Here is a 16,196-nt window from a genome sequence, read left to right on the forward strand (position 1 = left end):
TTATGCTATGCAATCATTAATTGACAGCAAAATGTTAAAATAATCCAAGCAGAGAAATAAAAATAATTTTCCAAGGTGCTAGGTATCTCACTCTTCTATTGATTTTAATGAGAAATAATTTTTATAAGAGCTGAAACTTAGTAATCATTTGAATATTGCTTCACTCAGCCTGATGAATCACCACAGATTTGAAAATTGCAACCTTGCATCTACAAGTCCTACCTTAGTGTCCAGTGCATTCACCTACCCTTTAATTGTGGGCTCACCTCCCAGCTTCTCTTATTCAAAGCTATCCTTCCCCATTTTAGTTTGCAGAAATAAGTGCACTGTAAAAACAGCATTTCATAACTCCATGACAGTATAAGCAAAAAAGTACTACTGAAGAACAGTTGTTAAAAGGTAAGGCACAGGCACATGCCCAAGAATATAATTTAATCCCCATTACTTTGAGAGAGAGTACCTCTCAAGCAGGAAAGCAAACTCCAGAACATAGAAAACAGAAGAGGGGAATAATAAGTAACTTACCTTTTTAAACATAACTAATGAAATAACAGCAGATGCTGTGAAAAGTGCAGCTATGATTGTCATCATAATGCCAACAGGGATACTCTTATTAAGACTAGTAAGAGACGAAATCCACCCACTGAAGGAAAAAGAAAAGACAAACTTGACTAGCAAAGCACATGAACCATTCAACCACAGTTATCCACATCAAGGGAAGCTTTATAACATCCTGGTTCTGATCAACTGAATATTTTTGAAGAAAACCTCATGAAAATTATATATGAGCATATTTCTATTCTATAAGCTTTTACAGCTTAGTTGCCATTTTTCCCAATTCATGCAGTGAAACTATAAGAAAAAATTTAGCAAAGATGGTTATCCTTCAGGAGAGCTGTGAGGAAATTGAGACATTGGAGTTGCTCATCACTTTTTGGGTTTTTTTTTTTTTTGGTCATACTGTAATTTCAGAATAATTTAAGACTGCATGATTTTGTGGAAGAGAAAACATCCCTAAAAAGATAGCTTCAAACTTCTTAAAAAAGAAAACAAAAAATATGGCACACACACAGAGCTTTAATGTGGGAAAATTAATTTTGCTCTAACCACACAGCAATGCTTTCTCAACTGTGATTAATATATTTTTTTAAGTAGGTAGTGTCAGATTAATTAAGAGAACAGATTGCTACATCAGTATTACTTCAAATATTTCCCCTTTCTTCAAATTTGAAACATCAACATAAACTTGAAGTCACAAAAGAAGAGGTTGCCCTAATAAAAATAACACATTAAGATAGAAAAGATTCTTTCACCAAAAAGAGCAAAAAAATTATGTAAACCAAAACAACCTTAAAACTTTCTTCTACTTGTTTCAAATTGCTTTGATATCCCCTATGTTCAATTGGACTTTAGCACAGAACTCCAAAATCAAAACTGCAATAAGCATTTAATGATGATCTGGCTATTTTTCATGCCACTTCCCCAGGTATCCTTAAAAGTACACATGCCATACTTGGAGAGTTGGTTCTCTAAAATAACTTTTTTACTTTATTCCTGTCAATCAAGGTATCTATTAAAAAGTAAAATAGTGACTTTGAGAGCAAAAATAATAAACCAGGATTTTCCCTTATACTCCAGTTCTAAAGCAATTATGTTTATTTCTGCCTTATGTACATTTGGAGCTTAACAGAAAAGCCCTGATACACAGAAATGTCATTACCCAAGTACATTATTGCCAGTTACAGCTCTCCATGCCATCAGCTGGCTACTACAACCATGCTTTTTGTTAATTCAAGTTTGTTCTTTTGTTTTGTTTGGGTTTTTTTTTCCCAAGAAGGGTCAGTCATTCCCAATAGCTTTTCCGTGTAAAATCCTAATATTAGACCTTGAAGCTTCAAATAAAGCTATATCTACATAAAAAGTTCAAGTAAAATTATATATTTATAAGCATCAAAATGAAAAATCAACTATTACTGAATAAAAAGCTGACTTGGACAAATGAGCTTTTCAAATAATATCAAAGATATAGCACTATATTCACTGAAATACATTGTTGATTAATTCTTCCAATTTTAGCAATAAATTTTATTAGTAAGTACATAAATATCATTAGAAATAACAAATTATACAAAATAATATTCAAACAGTAAAATATTACAGCCTAAATTATTTCTTTATCCTAAATACAAAGCAAATAAGTTCTCCACACACCACTAAAAGAGGAGAGGTAATATATAAAAGAACAGTATAAAGTGACTGAGCTGGTTTTGGCTGGGGTAGAATTCATTTTCTTCCCAGTGGCTGGTATGGGACTGTGTTTTGGATTTGTTCTGAACACAGTGTTGATAATATAGAGATGTTTTTGTTATTGCTGAGCAAGGCTTGCACAGAGGCAAGGACTTTGCTGCTTTTCATACTGCCAAACTGTCAAGGAGGCTGGGGGTGCATGGGAGGAGACGCAGCTGGGGCAGATTACTCCAACTGACCAAAGGGATAGTCTAGACCATGTGACATCATGCTCAGTATATGAAGTGGGAGGAAGAAGGAGGAAGGGGAAGGAAGTTTGCAGTGATGTCATTTGTCTTCCCAAGTAACCGTTATGTGTGATGGGGCCCTGCTCTCCTGGAGGTAGCTGAATACCTGCCTGTCCATGGGAAGCAGTACATTAATTCCTTGGTTTGCTTTGCTTGTGTGTGTGGCTTTTGTTTTGCCTGTTAAACTGTCTTTATCTCAACCCAGGAGTTTTATAGCTTTTACCCTTCTGGTTCTCTCCCTGATCTCACTGGTGGGGGAGTGAGCAAGCAGCTGTGGGGGCCTTGAGGGCTGGTTGGGGTTAAACCATGACAGTGGCTTACATTGAAAGACAAAATTTTGACCAGTCTAATGACAGAAGTATCTCACACTCTTGGGATATGTTTCACATACTTTTTCTAGCTAAGAGCACTCAAAAAAGCATTTTTTGAGTGCTAAATGTAAGAATTCCAGTGAACACAAGATTTTTTTTTTTTAAACCATGGACTGGTTTGCAGCTGCTATATCAAATATGAGTGTTTGTCTTACAGACAGTACAATGCTACAGAAAACAGAATACTCACCAGTTTCCCCATCTTTGAAATCCTGCAGCTTGAAGTACATGTACAGCAAACTGACAGATATATACAAAGAAGAACACAAAGAACCTGAATGAACTGTCACTCCTGAAAGGGGGGGGGGGGGGGGGGAAATTAAAGCAGCCAGGAAATGTATTACTTTTTACAAATATTGTAGTACCAGTCTAAATTTTTTTCAGCATTAACTAAAGAAAAAGTGCTTTTATAATTTACTGATGGTGACTTGAAGTTCCAGTAATTTTGTGGTTTTGTAGAGTGTTTATATATGAACTGTTGCTACTTCTTTAATATAGTACTTTTGCCATTTACACCTCTCACAGAGGTGAGAATAACAGCAAGATACTATTCCTTAGTGTTCTGTTCAGCACACAGCAGGGCCTCTTAGACTAAACATACAACTTGTGCTACAATGCATAAAGAACAGAAGTCCATTCCACTTTTAGACTGAAGTTCACAGTGATGGCATGATGGGAAGAAAATATTTTACTTGTAAGAAGCAATAAAAACTAATATGGAATTGCTGAAACACAATATGGATCAGAATACTGAAGCAGTTGTTGTTTAAAAACAAAATATACAAGATATGTTTTCTGTTTAAATTACTAAAATGTTAGCCTGACAAAAAGCCTGTAAAAAATCCCCAAATATAAACATGCAGGCAGACTCTCAAAGACCTCAATGTATTACTATGAAAATTAATGACTGCATGTTACTATAGGACACGAGACAACATGACACAGACATGCTGTTGCTCTCAAGGTAGGAAAAAGGAAAGTTTATTTTCTGACTTTAACATTTATAGATTTCTAAAGGTGACAGTGGATTGGAGGGTGAAAGTGCCACCTCTCCAATGACACTGGACAAACTAACAGTTTAGCAAATTTGTCTTTTTCTATAAAAGAATGCAAAACAATAAATTGTTTACAGAAAGTGTGTGAGAAAGTTTGCTACAAGAATGCAAACATCAGAAGGCTTAGAAAATCTTAAAAACTCAGAGTGACAACTGCATGATATGCTTTCTACCAAATTTCTAAAGGAACTAAAGATCACTTAAGGCACGGAACAAGAATTTGCCAGTAATAGGTCTTTCTGCAGAAGGGAATTTGTTATTTTCTATTTATTCAACAAGTTCACTTTATTTCAGCTGAACAGATGATTGAAAATTAAATATGCAAGTAGTAATTTTCCTTTTCCAAACAATAAATAGTCACTAAGAAATGCTAAGGATTTACTAAATCTAAAACCCTGAAAAATAACATGACACTGAAATCCTCCAAATCAGGAATAATAATTTCATATAAAAGAACACTACTAAGAGAGAACATGCAATATTTATGGTGAAAATGAAATACTATAATTTTTAAATACTGGCAACTCTCTGTATTTTTAATTTATCTCAATTTGTACCCACATTGTAACCAGTCATCAACAAAAGTTAGACCAGCAAATTAAAAATACTCTTCTCATTTTTTAGCCTTATGAATGCAAGAATTTAGTGTACAAGTAAATGCAAGTTAGACTATACGATTCCTCAAAGATGTGTAGGTATAGCAATATCTTCTTGGTTAGCAAAAAGAAACATCTCATTTACTCTAGAAGTTATGCTCAACTGCAATTTATAGCTTTGAATCACTCCCATGCGTCCTGTCACTGGATCTTAGGGAGAAGAGCTCAGCACCTCCCTCTCCACTTCCCCTCCCCAGGAAGCTATAGAGAGCCATGAGGTCACCCCTCAGCTTCTTTTTCTCCAAACTAGACAAACCCTGTGTCCTCAGCTGCTCCTCACAGGACATGCCTTCCAGCCCTTTCATCAGCTTGGTTGCCTTTCTTTGGATACATTCAAGGACTTTCACATCTTTCTTAAGTTGTGGGGCCCACAACTGCACACAGTACTCAAGGTGAGGCCACATCAGCACTGAATACAGCAGGACCATCACCTCTTTTGACCAACTGGTTCTACTGTGTTTGATGCCCCCCAGGATGAGGTTTGCTTTCTTGGCTGCCAGGGCTCACTGCTGACTTAAACTGAGCTTGCTGCTGACCAGCATACCCAGATCCCTTTCTGCAGGGCTGCTTTTCACACATTCCTCTCCCAATCTATACTTGTGGGCAGCATGACTCTATACCAGGTACAGGATCTGGCACTTGGACTTGTTAAATTTCATGCCACTAATGGTTGCCCGATGCTCCAACCTATCTAGATCCCTCTGCAAGGCCTATTGTCCCTCAAGAGAGCCAACAGCCCCTCTCAGTTTGGTATCATCAGCAAACTAGACCATTGATAAAAATATTGAACAGGACTGACTGGCTTTAAAATTGAATCCTGAGGGATATCACTAGTGAATAGTCACCAGGCAGATGTAGCTCCATTCACTACAAACCTTTAAGCACTGCCCTTCCATCAGTTCTTCACCCAGCACACCATGAACCTGCTCATCCCACAGTTGGACAACTTGTCCAGAAGGATGCTGTGAGGGACAGTATCAATGACCTTACTAAAACTGAGAAAAAACTACATCCACTGCCTTCTTTTCATCCACTAGGCAAGTTGTGGATGCCATGGGGCAGAGAGAGAAACGGCAAGCGTTTCTCACAGTGGCTTGTGAGAATTTTCAGGGAGTTGTAAGAATGTGATAACTTGTTAGTATAAACAATCTGCAGGTGGTGTTTTTCTACTTCTTTCTGTTCTTCTCAAGGACGGTGTATGAGAAAGGTGTTTTTGTTAACTAGCCAATCAAATAGAATGTATTGTATCACTCTATAAAAACCTCGTGGTTCTCTTGAATAAAGCCTTCTTTGCTCTTTCTACAATACTGCCTCTTGCCTGTTCCTGTGTCATTCTCGGTGCAAGAGTGACAGCAAGTGGCATTTATCATAGAAAGAGAGAAAATTAGTTAAACAGGATTTTTTTTTGTGAACCCACATTGTGCCTGCTGATTGCATTGTTTTTTAAATGCCTTTCAATAGCACCCAGTATAATCTCCATAATTTTTCCAGGTACCAAGGCTAGACTAACAACACATCTGTAGTTCCCTGGGTCTTCTCTCATGCCTTCTCTGTAAATTGGAATAGCATTGCCTAGCTTCCAGTCAGCAGGGACCCCCCCCCCCCCAGACACCAAAGAACTTTGGTAGATCATTGAGAGGGATCCTGTCATAACATCTGCTAGCTCCTTCAATACCCTGTATCAGAGCCCCACAGACCCTATAAGGCCCCAGACTTGTGAACATTCAACTGATACAGCAGGTCCCTCACAATTTCAGTGTCCACAAATGGAAAGTGACTGTTACCACACTCAGTCCTCTGACTCAGTATTATTAAAGAATACGACAATAAAAGCATTTTATGCCTCTGCTTTTTCTTTATCCCTATTATTCAAGCAACCATCATCATCAAGTAGCAGTCCAATATTTTCTTTAGCCCTCCTCTTGCTATTGGCATACTTTAAAAAGCCCTTCTTGTCTGATAAAACACTTCCAGTTTCAATTCTAGCTCAGCTTTGGCATTTCATGTCCTCTCGCTGCATATGAGAACCATGGCTGGGTAATTTTGCTGCTAAGCCTGACCTTTCTTCCAGAGATCATACAATTTCTTTTTCCTCTTGAGTTCCACAAGGAGCTCCCTGTTCTTCTGCCTCACTTGCTTGGCTTTTGACACAGTGGAATTGCCTGTTCCTGCACTTTAAAAAGGTGGTTCTTAAAAACTGACCAACACTCGTGGACTCATAAGCCTTCAAAATCATGGTACTCTGCTAGGTAGCTCCCTGAATAGCTTAGAACTCTGCTGATCTTGTTTCTTGTTACACTGAAAATTTTAAACTCAACCATTTCATGGTCACTGTGGCCAAGACAACCACCAATCATCACATCTCCCATGAGTCCTGTATTCACAAACAAGTCTAGGAGCATCTTTCCTAGTGGGGTCCCTGAGTCCTTGTGTTAAAAAGTTCTTTCACGAACTTCAGGAATTTCCCATGCTTGCTTGTCACAGCAATATGGTATTCCCAGTTGATGTCTGGGAAGTTGAAATCTCCTCATAAGGACAAGGGCTACCAATCCAGAGATTTCTCCGAATTGCCTATAGAATAACTCATCACGGCTTACATCCTGGCTGGGTGATCAGTAATAGACACCCACTACATCTGGTTTCCATCCTCCTAATTTTCACCCAGAGGCTCTCAACCACAGCATCCCTAACACTAAGGGCTGTACAAACAAACCTCTTCCTTACATACAGTGCAACTCCTTCACCTGGCCTGCCCTGCTTATCCCTCCTGAACAGCCTGTAGCTCTCCATTCCAGCAGCCCAGTCTTGGGACTCATTCCACCAAGTCCCACTAATACCAGTGATATCATAGCTCTGGAAGCTGATGCTTCCAGTTAACCTTGCTTGTTTCTCATTCTATGTGAATTGATGTACAAACATTTCAGATGCACTCCTGGACCTTCAGTGCTCTCAGGAGCTAATGGTTTTAAAATATTTTAAAGTATATTCTATAATATTCCTAACTATTGCCATCAGCATTTCAGATACAGCAACTGAATTAATGGTAATTGTTCTACTTGTTTCTAATAAAATTACATTGAAGGATTATCTTAATGATAAACAAACAAATTCTGGAATGTTAATGCATTTCAACAAGTTAAGTATTTTTTAAAAGATTTTAAGTCAAGCTGAAGTTCTTACCTGAAAGCTCCATAAAGTGGTCTGTACCAGCAGACAAAAGAACAAGGGGTAAAAAGCAAGAACCAGAGGATACTCAATGCAAAATCAACCCCTCGTGTAGCATCAATGTAAAACCAGGCCAAACATCCAAAGATATTAAGAAACAGTGTCACTGTATGGACTGTAGAAGCATAAGCAAAGAAAAATCTTAATTAAATTATGTTCATATAATAAATTATTACAATCATTAAAGTAATACTTAAACTGTGCATTTTAAACAAACATAAGCATGCTGATAATAAATCAATATCCTCTCCCAGTAATATGCTGATTTTTATAGTTTTTAAAGTTTAAGGTTAAAGTAAATATTCACAACTGAAAGTAGTGAACAACAAAATTCAAGTAATATCAGGCATGTAGCAAGGAAAAAAATCAGTCATCAAATATTTTCAAACCTAAAATGATGAAAAAATAAGCTTCTACAGCTGCAATAACTGCTACTTCTACAGTAATTACTGGATATTTGTACTTTTTAAACATGCTAGTTATTTTTTTTTTTCTCTTACAATCCGGCAACTGAGTGCAGGACTGCCAGCCTTAATATTACAATACAAAAGGAAAATTTTCCAACCCCCCCCCCCCACCTTTTAATGAGAAGCTCTTTGTCTTACATGTAATAGAGAAAAAAAAATCAGCTAAGGAAAAAATGCTTCTCAGTAAAACAAGATCTGCAAGAACCTATTCTAAATCCTTTAATACATATTGAATACTCAAATATTTCTTATAATATTGGTCCTAAACATCTGCTTTTTTGGTTCTCAGCTCTTAATACTGACATTTTTGCATTGGCAGACCTAGTTACAGGTTAACTACTGAATTTCTACTAAAGAAAATGCATTGGTATTAAAACCTCACAGTTTATTTCAAATATATTTACCTCTTGGAACAAAAAAAGATACAACAGTAGTAAGAAACATTATAACTACTACTTTCATGCTATCTGGCACAGTCAGGAACTGAAATGGTTCATGCCTTAAACATTGTTATGAAGTTTTGCACATTATATCAAAAACTGTATAAAGAAACTACAACCACAGAAGTCTCCCTGAAGAACTTTGGACTGTGAATTAAGCTGCCTAGATAAGATAAAGAGCACACACTATTGTTTAATCACCTCAGGTCTAGGGAAAAAAAACCAAGGCTGAGGGAGAACAATGCATCCACATGAAAGCCAAACACAGCAGAGATTCTTCCCTGACTGAGTTTTGGGTGGGAGAGACCACAGAAGCCAGAAACCAGGTTTACACAGACTCCACCCCGAAATGAGGTGGTGGGGAGGAGGTTTCAGATGCAACCTCTGGTCAGAGGCAGTGAACACCTGTCCTCCCTTACGCAAACTGTCTGAGCTGTGGAACCCCAAACCCCACAGATCCATTAAAGACCCCCTGAAGTGCCCCCTAGAGTAATTCCTGAAGCCTTGCACCACAGGACTGCACATCTGCACATCATGATGCAACAAACCCGGAGTCCATAGTAAGAGACAATGGCAAATTCTTCGTGTGTCGTTCCCCCCCCCCCCCAGTGCCTGGGTTTTCCTACATAGTCTGAGCTTATATTAACCCATGGGATGCTATGCTTTTTGGGGGGACCTTGACCACTAAGAAGACCAGCTGGAGAGGACCAATGGAACATTGTTAGGATCCACAGGAGGTGATATTTTCCTTATTCTGTCTCTGTCACTCTCTTTCTCTGTCTCCCCACCTATTTTCTGTTGGAATGCTGGGGGACACAAGACAGATAATGGACTTTGGACCTGCTTAACATAATAGATTTGATAACAGGATACCTTGGCAAAAGCAAAAGGAACTTTGAAAATTAGATCTAGATTGCAAGAAGATTAAATCAGACAGGTTTACTGGAAAAAGAAAATCTCATTAAACTCTGCAAGCAAGAGATGTTGTCATATGCATAAGTTTGTGTATGTGATTTTAACCTAATCACTGTAGTACACATTACTAGTCCCCCTGAAATAGTATATAAAATCTGATTCTGATCACTGAATCAGTCTTCCCTGTCTCTCTTCATCACTGACAATTGGTGCCTCCGTGAAGAAAGAGGAGCCGGCCTGACTGGCGGGCAGTCCGCGTGCCCCTGCATCTGATCATGAAGGTGAGAGAACTGCATCTGGCCCCACAATCGCCTGTCTGCTGCGACGGACAGGTGAGCCAGGGGAACTAAAAATATGGGAAAGGATAGGTCCATAGAGAGAGACATGTATGAAACCATGCTCACCCTTCTGGATGTGAAAAATGCATATTATATGGTTGGCTCTTCACAAATATTAAAATGAATTCTATGTGTTATGTTGGAAAGGTATGCTGCATTAATCTCTTCTAAGTAGTGTGGTAAATATAGTTTTTAGGCTATAGCATAACATTAAAATAGAAACTGTTAGGGATATAGTTAGTAATTTGTGCCGATAAAATATAGACTTCTATAAAGTACATGAATTAAACTGGCTGTACAAGGGGGGCTAGGGATTTCATTCTCAGGATGGCAAAACCATGGCAGACTGGCAAGGGAATACCATGTCATTTACATACGAAGGAAACCTCGACTGCACAGGAGATGGTCGTTCACGGTGGTGCCCAGAGATGATGGCCCGCAAAGATGCGCATCTGAGATAGCCAGGGCCTTTAACACCTGCCACCTGAATACAGGATTCCGGGAATAGGGGGAGAAGCATTAATCTATTCCCAGACCAGGCTTTGTGCAGTTCACACTGAAGAAAAGAACCAACTTGAATATGAAGAACTCTGAAAGGAAACAAAGGGATTCTGCCGCGGGCAAAATAAAGAGTATAAAAGCTGTCCCCTCGGAGCAGCTAGCGTGGACGTGGACGGAGGGGGATTTGGTGCGATAGAGGCCAAATCCACATTCACCCAGCTTATCTCCTGGGGGTTTTGCGCTGTCAGTTTGATTGTTGGCTGTCGGGACTGTAACACGGTCACAAATAAATTTTTATTTTTATTTTTATTAGAATTGGGCATATTTCATTTTTACCTATAACAAAACAATGTGATGTAAGATATTTTTAGTAACTAGCTCAAGGAATGGATAAGATAATCAAGAAATTTTTAGCATAGAGATAACAACAAGACACCAAAATCCCAAGACAAGAATTATTGCCTTCTCATGGGGAAAACTCAGACTTCATGGGGACCGAGAAGACTGATTTACAAGATGAGAAGGGGAAGCAGACGTTAAACAGAAGCACCCTTAGTTTGAAAGGAATGTTTGAATCATGTATGATAAATATGCAATAGGCTATTGCTTTTAAGGGTTAATCTTTGTTACCAAAACATGCTTTTGTGGCAGAGAGCAAAAGTGCCCAAATGTCCATAATTCTTTGCTTTTTATTGTCTTTTATCGTCCTACCTTTTTTTGTCCAAATTCTTATTGTCCTTTTTATTACTATTTTCATTACTATTTTATTACTATTAAACTTCTAAAATTTTAACACAAATGAATGGCATTTTTCACAATTGGTGCTGTGACTGGGATATAACATGTCGCTTCTGAAACCACAGAGGATTCTGAGTGAGGAAGGCACGCCCTGCCAAGTTTGGCAGCCTTGCTCTGTTTCTTCTGGCATGATCAGCAGACGCAGGTTCCAACCCAGTGGACAAAAAGAGACAATAAAACAAAGAAAAGGGAAAAGGATCCCTAAGACCACTGTAATTAGTCCCCTAAGACTAAGTGTACATGAAGACCCAAAAAGGAAAAAGGATTGTAAGTGTTATGAATAGAAAGTTGTATTTTTTTTGAGTTGCAGAGTTAAAAACAAGTCAGACCAGTCAGACCTCTTTGGTTTCGCTGCCAAAGAAAAGCTCCTCAATTACCCGTTAATGGCCGGTGATTAACCATTGTTTCCCTGATGCTGGCCGCTTGCCAAGAAGACACCAGGACAGACCCTCCAAGGTAAAGAGAATAGCAGTGACATCAGAGCCAGTATGCAGATGAGAAATGCATTGCACCCCGAATTTTTACAGTTTTTACAAGAAAAACCCCTAAAATCATGAACCAACAAGTGACTTAAGTGACGTCTAAGGATGGGAACGTAGTCCCGTACCTGCTTAGACCCTTTTTGCTTCTCACCCTAACCTGAAAAGATACTGATTAAAGAGACGCCCCGGGGTGTTAGACAAAAAGGCAGGAATCTGCTACTCTCCTGTGAGGACAGAATCCCCAGCTCTGTCTGCAGACCAGTGGACAAAGCTGCATCATCCTCCTTCTCCGTGCCACGCCTGGGAGCAGCAGCGGCGTGGGCGCAACCCGTCGATTTCTCCCCACCTGAGCTGATTCTTCTTAATAAAGGCATTAAAAAGGAGAAAGATCTCCTGCCCATTTATTTCAGTAAGTACTTTTTTGAGTGGGGCAGGTATGGGGGAGATGAATGTGTGTGAATGAGAGGCAGGCTGATTATCCCAGACCTGCTACGTGAGTGATGAGTCTCCCACGCTGTGTTTCCATCTTTTCATGAGAAAAACGGCCAGTCAAGAGGCGAGAGAGATAAAAAGAGTGAGAGAATCACCCCCGGGGAAACTGGGACTGGGTCTCAGGGAAGGGGTGGGACCCCTTGGAGAGAGGGAGCCAAGGCTTTTCCTGGCACAATCCACTGGGAAAGCGGGCTAAAAAAAAAAAAAAAGTGGAGGAGACCCCTAAAAATTCTGCTGGGTTGAGGGATAAATATGCCCAAGGGCATCCAGGATTAAGCAAAATTCTGCCAGATTGAGGATATGCCCAAGAGCACCCGGAGTTGGGCAACACAGCTGGATTGAGGGATAAAAATGCCCAAGAACATCCAGGGTTGGACAACACAGCTGGATTGAGGGATACCCAAGAGCATCTGGGGCTGGACAATAACATATGAGATTGTAACAAGTAATTTGGAAGTTAAAGGTACCTTATTGTTGTCTTGTTGTGTATGAGAGTGAGTCACACGAAAAATCAGCTTCCCGGGCTGGTGGGGAGCTGTGGCAAAAGGTGTATGTGACCTGCAAACAAGCCATTGTTCCCCCGGGAGTGTGGGGACTGTTATAGATAAGGGGATAATTTGCGCTGGAAATATAAGCTTATTAATGTGATATAAAGTAAAACTAAGATCATGCCAGCAGAGGGGAGGGGGTGATTGCCACACAGGACAGCTCGCAGCCAGGAAGGAGGTATATCATTAACATACGAAGAAAACCTAGCTCACACAGGAGATGGGCACTCTCCGATGGCACGACCACAAGGACACTCGGCGATGATGGCCCATATAGATGTCCACCTCAGATAGACAAGTCCATCAAGGAACATACATCTGAATGAAGGATTCCGGGAACTGGCGTCAGATACACATAGATTCCCGGACATGGCTTTGTCCAGTACGGGACAGTGAATATACACTTCATGAATATGAAGAACTCCAAGAGGGGACAAAGTGACTCTGCCGCGGGCAAGAAAAAGAGTATAAAAACTGAACTCTGCTGGGTCTCAATGGTGAACAGGGGGATTCGGTGCGATAGAGGCCAGATGATAGTTCACCCGCTCCGATCCCGGAGTCGGCGCTATTTTTTGATTGGTGCCGGTCAGGACTGTATATTGGTCGCGAATAAATTCTATTTTATTTTTATTACATTTTCTATTATATTTTTATTAAATTGGTTAGATCAATTTTTACCTATAACAGGACTGTGGGGAGAGAGAGTGAGTGACACCCAGACAGCCTCACAGGTGAACTGGCACCAGAGGCGACCAGATTCAGGGCTCTTCCCGGAGGCCCGGCAATACTGAAACCTGGAGAGGCCGACCCCAAGTCAAGGGGGGCTACAGTATCGTAGGACCTTTACAGCACCGCGGCTGCGAGGCGTAATCGTGTGGCCCATTCCCTCAAGGGTACAGGGAGTGGGAAGTCCAGCTTGGGCAAGGTGCGGAGGTCCGAACCCCTGACTCTGAGGCTATGTCTAGGGAACAGGGATAGCCAAACCTCGGGGGAGGTGGAAGGGGTCAGGGTGGGGGCCTACATGGACCAGTGATTCTCTGGTAACAATGGTCTGCTTTGTGTAAGTCTAAGAGGTTTGCTAATGTTTCCTTCCTCTGTCCAATAAAATAAAAGGGAAATTTACAGGGTGCTGAACCTAGGTCACAGGGGAAACTTAGGGTTATCAGTACTTAAGGTTCTGGGGTGTCAAAAAAATGTACATAGTCCGGGTAGTGAGGCACAAGAACCAAAAACTCAGCTAAGCAAAAGTCAAAAATATGAATGAACAGGCCTGAGGGTGTGAATGAATGCGTGAGAGTGAGTGAGAAATAAACATGAGCAAATTTAGATAAATGAAAGTATATGCAATGTAGATTGTTTATTTTAAGCTTCACTATATCTTCTTGAAGGGAGGTGTATTGAATTGCATTGTGAGAGGAAGGGTTTTTTGTGTTATGGGGAGAAGGTGGTATTTAAGTTGACAGAGAAAGTGGGAAACAGAGGCAGGGGATGAATAGATAAGATCTTGAAAAATGGGACAGAAAACCAGTAAGTTTGGTACAGGGAAAAAAAAAAAAAAAGAAGGGAATAAAAGGGTACCAGCAGAGATACCCCAAGATAGCCCTCAGGGAGTTTTATTAGCTAATAGGGATACAAATCCTTGTACAAGGTAAAGATGATCCAATTTTGTATGATAGAATAGGCAAAGAAGGAAATAAGATCTGACCACATTTATTGGCCTAGATACGTTTGGGTTTTTTTAAGTTGGATTTATCAGGTTCTGAATTTATTTGTAAATTCAAAAGAACCGTTTAATCCAGAAGAAAGAGAATATGCCGCATGCTGGATGGGAGATTGTAGGAGAATAAAATCTTTAAAATACCAGAAACCCCCGAGACAAAGCAAGAAAAGAATAAGGGAAAAGAAAAGGGCTGGGAACAAGAGAAAAAAAAGAAAGATCCTTTGCAGGTATTACCTCCTCCGTTCCCACTTGCTCCCTGACCGTTAGTGGTTGCACCACTCCCCCCCAGCCCCCGTCCCAGCTCCAGTCTCACCGCTCGTGGCTTTCACCAGTGAATTCAGCCCCTGTGCTGGCCCCAGCCCCGCTGGTGAATTTGTCTGCCCTGGTCCCAGTCGCCTGGCTTGTGGCTGCTCCGCCAGCCATGCCGAGGGTCCCTCCTGCCGCATGGTCTGTGGTTGCTGGGCCGACCTCGCCGAGGTTCCCGTCTGTCCTGGTCATCCCACCCCTAACCGCTTCTCCCGTGGCTGTCCCCACTGCCCCACCCCCGGCTGCTCTGCCCATGCCGACTGCACTGGGCACCACCACTGCTGCTGCCCCCGCCCCGCCTGCTTTGTCTACGCCAGCTGCGCTGGGAGCTGCCAACCCAGCCGCCATGAACCATGTGCGGGCTATCCACACTCCGGTTTCATTTCCATCAGAAGACCCCCCTCCTTTGGCGGTTCCCGCAGCAGACCCTGCCTACGCCCTCCCCTTGGAGGACCAAGCCTCGGCGCGAATCCCACCCCTCATTCCCCTTCGTCTGACACTTCCATCCATCCCTGCCCTGGGTCCCGTTCCCTTGGTAATGACAGCTCCTGCTGTTCAAGAAAACTTTCTCCATGAAGAAGAAGCACCTTATGAAAACACAAGAGGCTCAGCCAAAAGACAGCCCTCCCCTAATCTTTCCTCAAAACAAGGGAAAAATCCCATAGGCACAGCTAAGCAATTAGACCGATTCTTAGGTCCAAACATTTTTACTTTGGAAGAGATACAATCTATAATGAAAATAGTTTTTTCTCAGGAGGGGAGGAAAATGATCGGGGCTGCTGGAATAAAAAAATGGGAAAGTGAAAACCAGCAAGGCCCCTCTAGGAGATCCGAAAATGCCAACAGCACCTCCTAATTGGGGTCAAAATGATGAGGAGGGGAGGAAACACATGAATAATTATCATAATTATAAAAAAGGCGGCACCCCAAAGGCAAAATGCTAAAAAGGCTTTTAAGGGACAACAGGGGAAAGAAGAAATTCCAACTGAATGTTTAGGCAGACTGAAGAGAAATATGAAACAATATTCCAGAATAGACCCTGAGACTATTGTAAGACAAGCTCTGTTAAAGATTAAATTTGTCACTAATGCCTAGACAGATATCAAGAAAAAAAGATGGAAAAAATGGAAGACTGGCATGATAGATCACTAGATAAGTTATTAAAAGAAGCTCAAAAGATTTATATCCAGAGAGATGAAAAAAAAAACAACCTAAAGTGAAAACAAAAATTATAGTAACCACTATGTGAAAAAGCAATTTCCAGAAGAATCTAAAACCCCCAGACACCACTCCTAGACATGAAAATCGTAGAGACAGGGGAAAGGAAAAGAACAGAACTCCAGTACAA

At 40.7% G+C, this 16,196-nt stretch overlaps 1 protein-coding gene across 5 annotated transcripts in view; it reads right to left on the bottom strand.

The window, feature by feature from the left end:
• LOC135289108 (secretory carrier-associated membrane protein 1-like) overlaps positions 1–16,196 on the bottom strand; it is a 127,988-nt gene that overhangs the window by 8,787 nt on the left and 103,005 nt on the right. For 2 of the 5 annotated variants that reach the window (XM_064402454.1, XM_064402450.1), the window contains 3 exons: positions 7,797–7,956; positions 3,096–3,145; positions 526–643 (listed from right to left, as the gene is read on the bottom strand). The gene's annotated coding sequence lies outside the window, so the exon portion shown is untranslated. Of the gene's footprint in view, positions 1–247; positions 327–525; positions 644–3,095; positions 3,146–7,796; positions 7,957–16,196 lie in introns of all 5 variants that reach the window. The other 3 variants (XM_064402452.1, XM_064402451.1, XM_064402453.1) reach the window with 3 other exon arrangements.

Source organism: Passer domesticus, chromosome W, assembly GCF_036417665.1.
Source record: "Passer domesticus isolate bPasDom1 chromosome W, bPasDom1.hap1, whole genome shotgun sequence".
Classification (NCBI taxonomy): Eukaryota; Metazoa; Chordata; class Aves; order Passeriformes; family Passeridae; genus Passer; species Passer domesticus.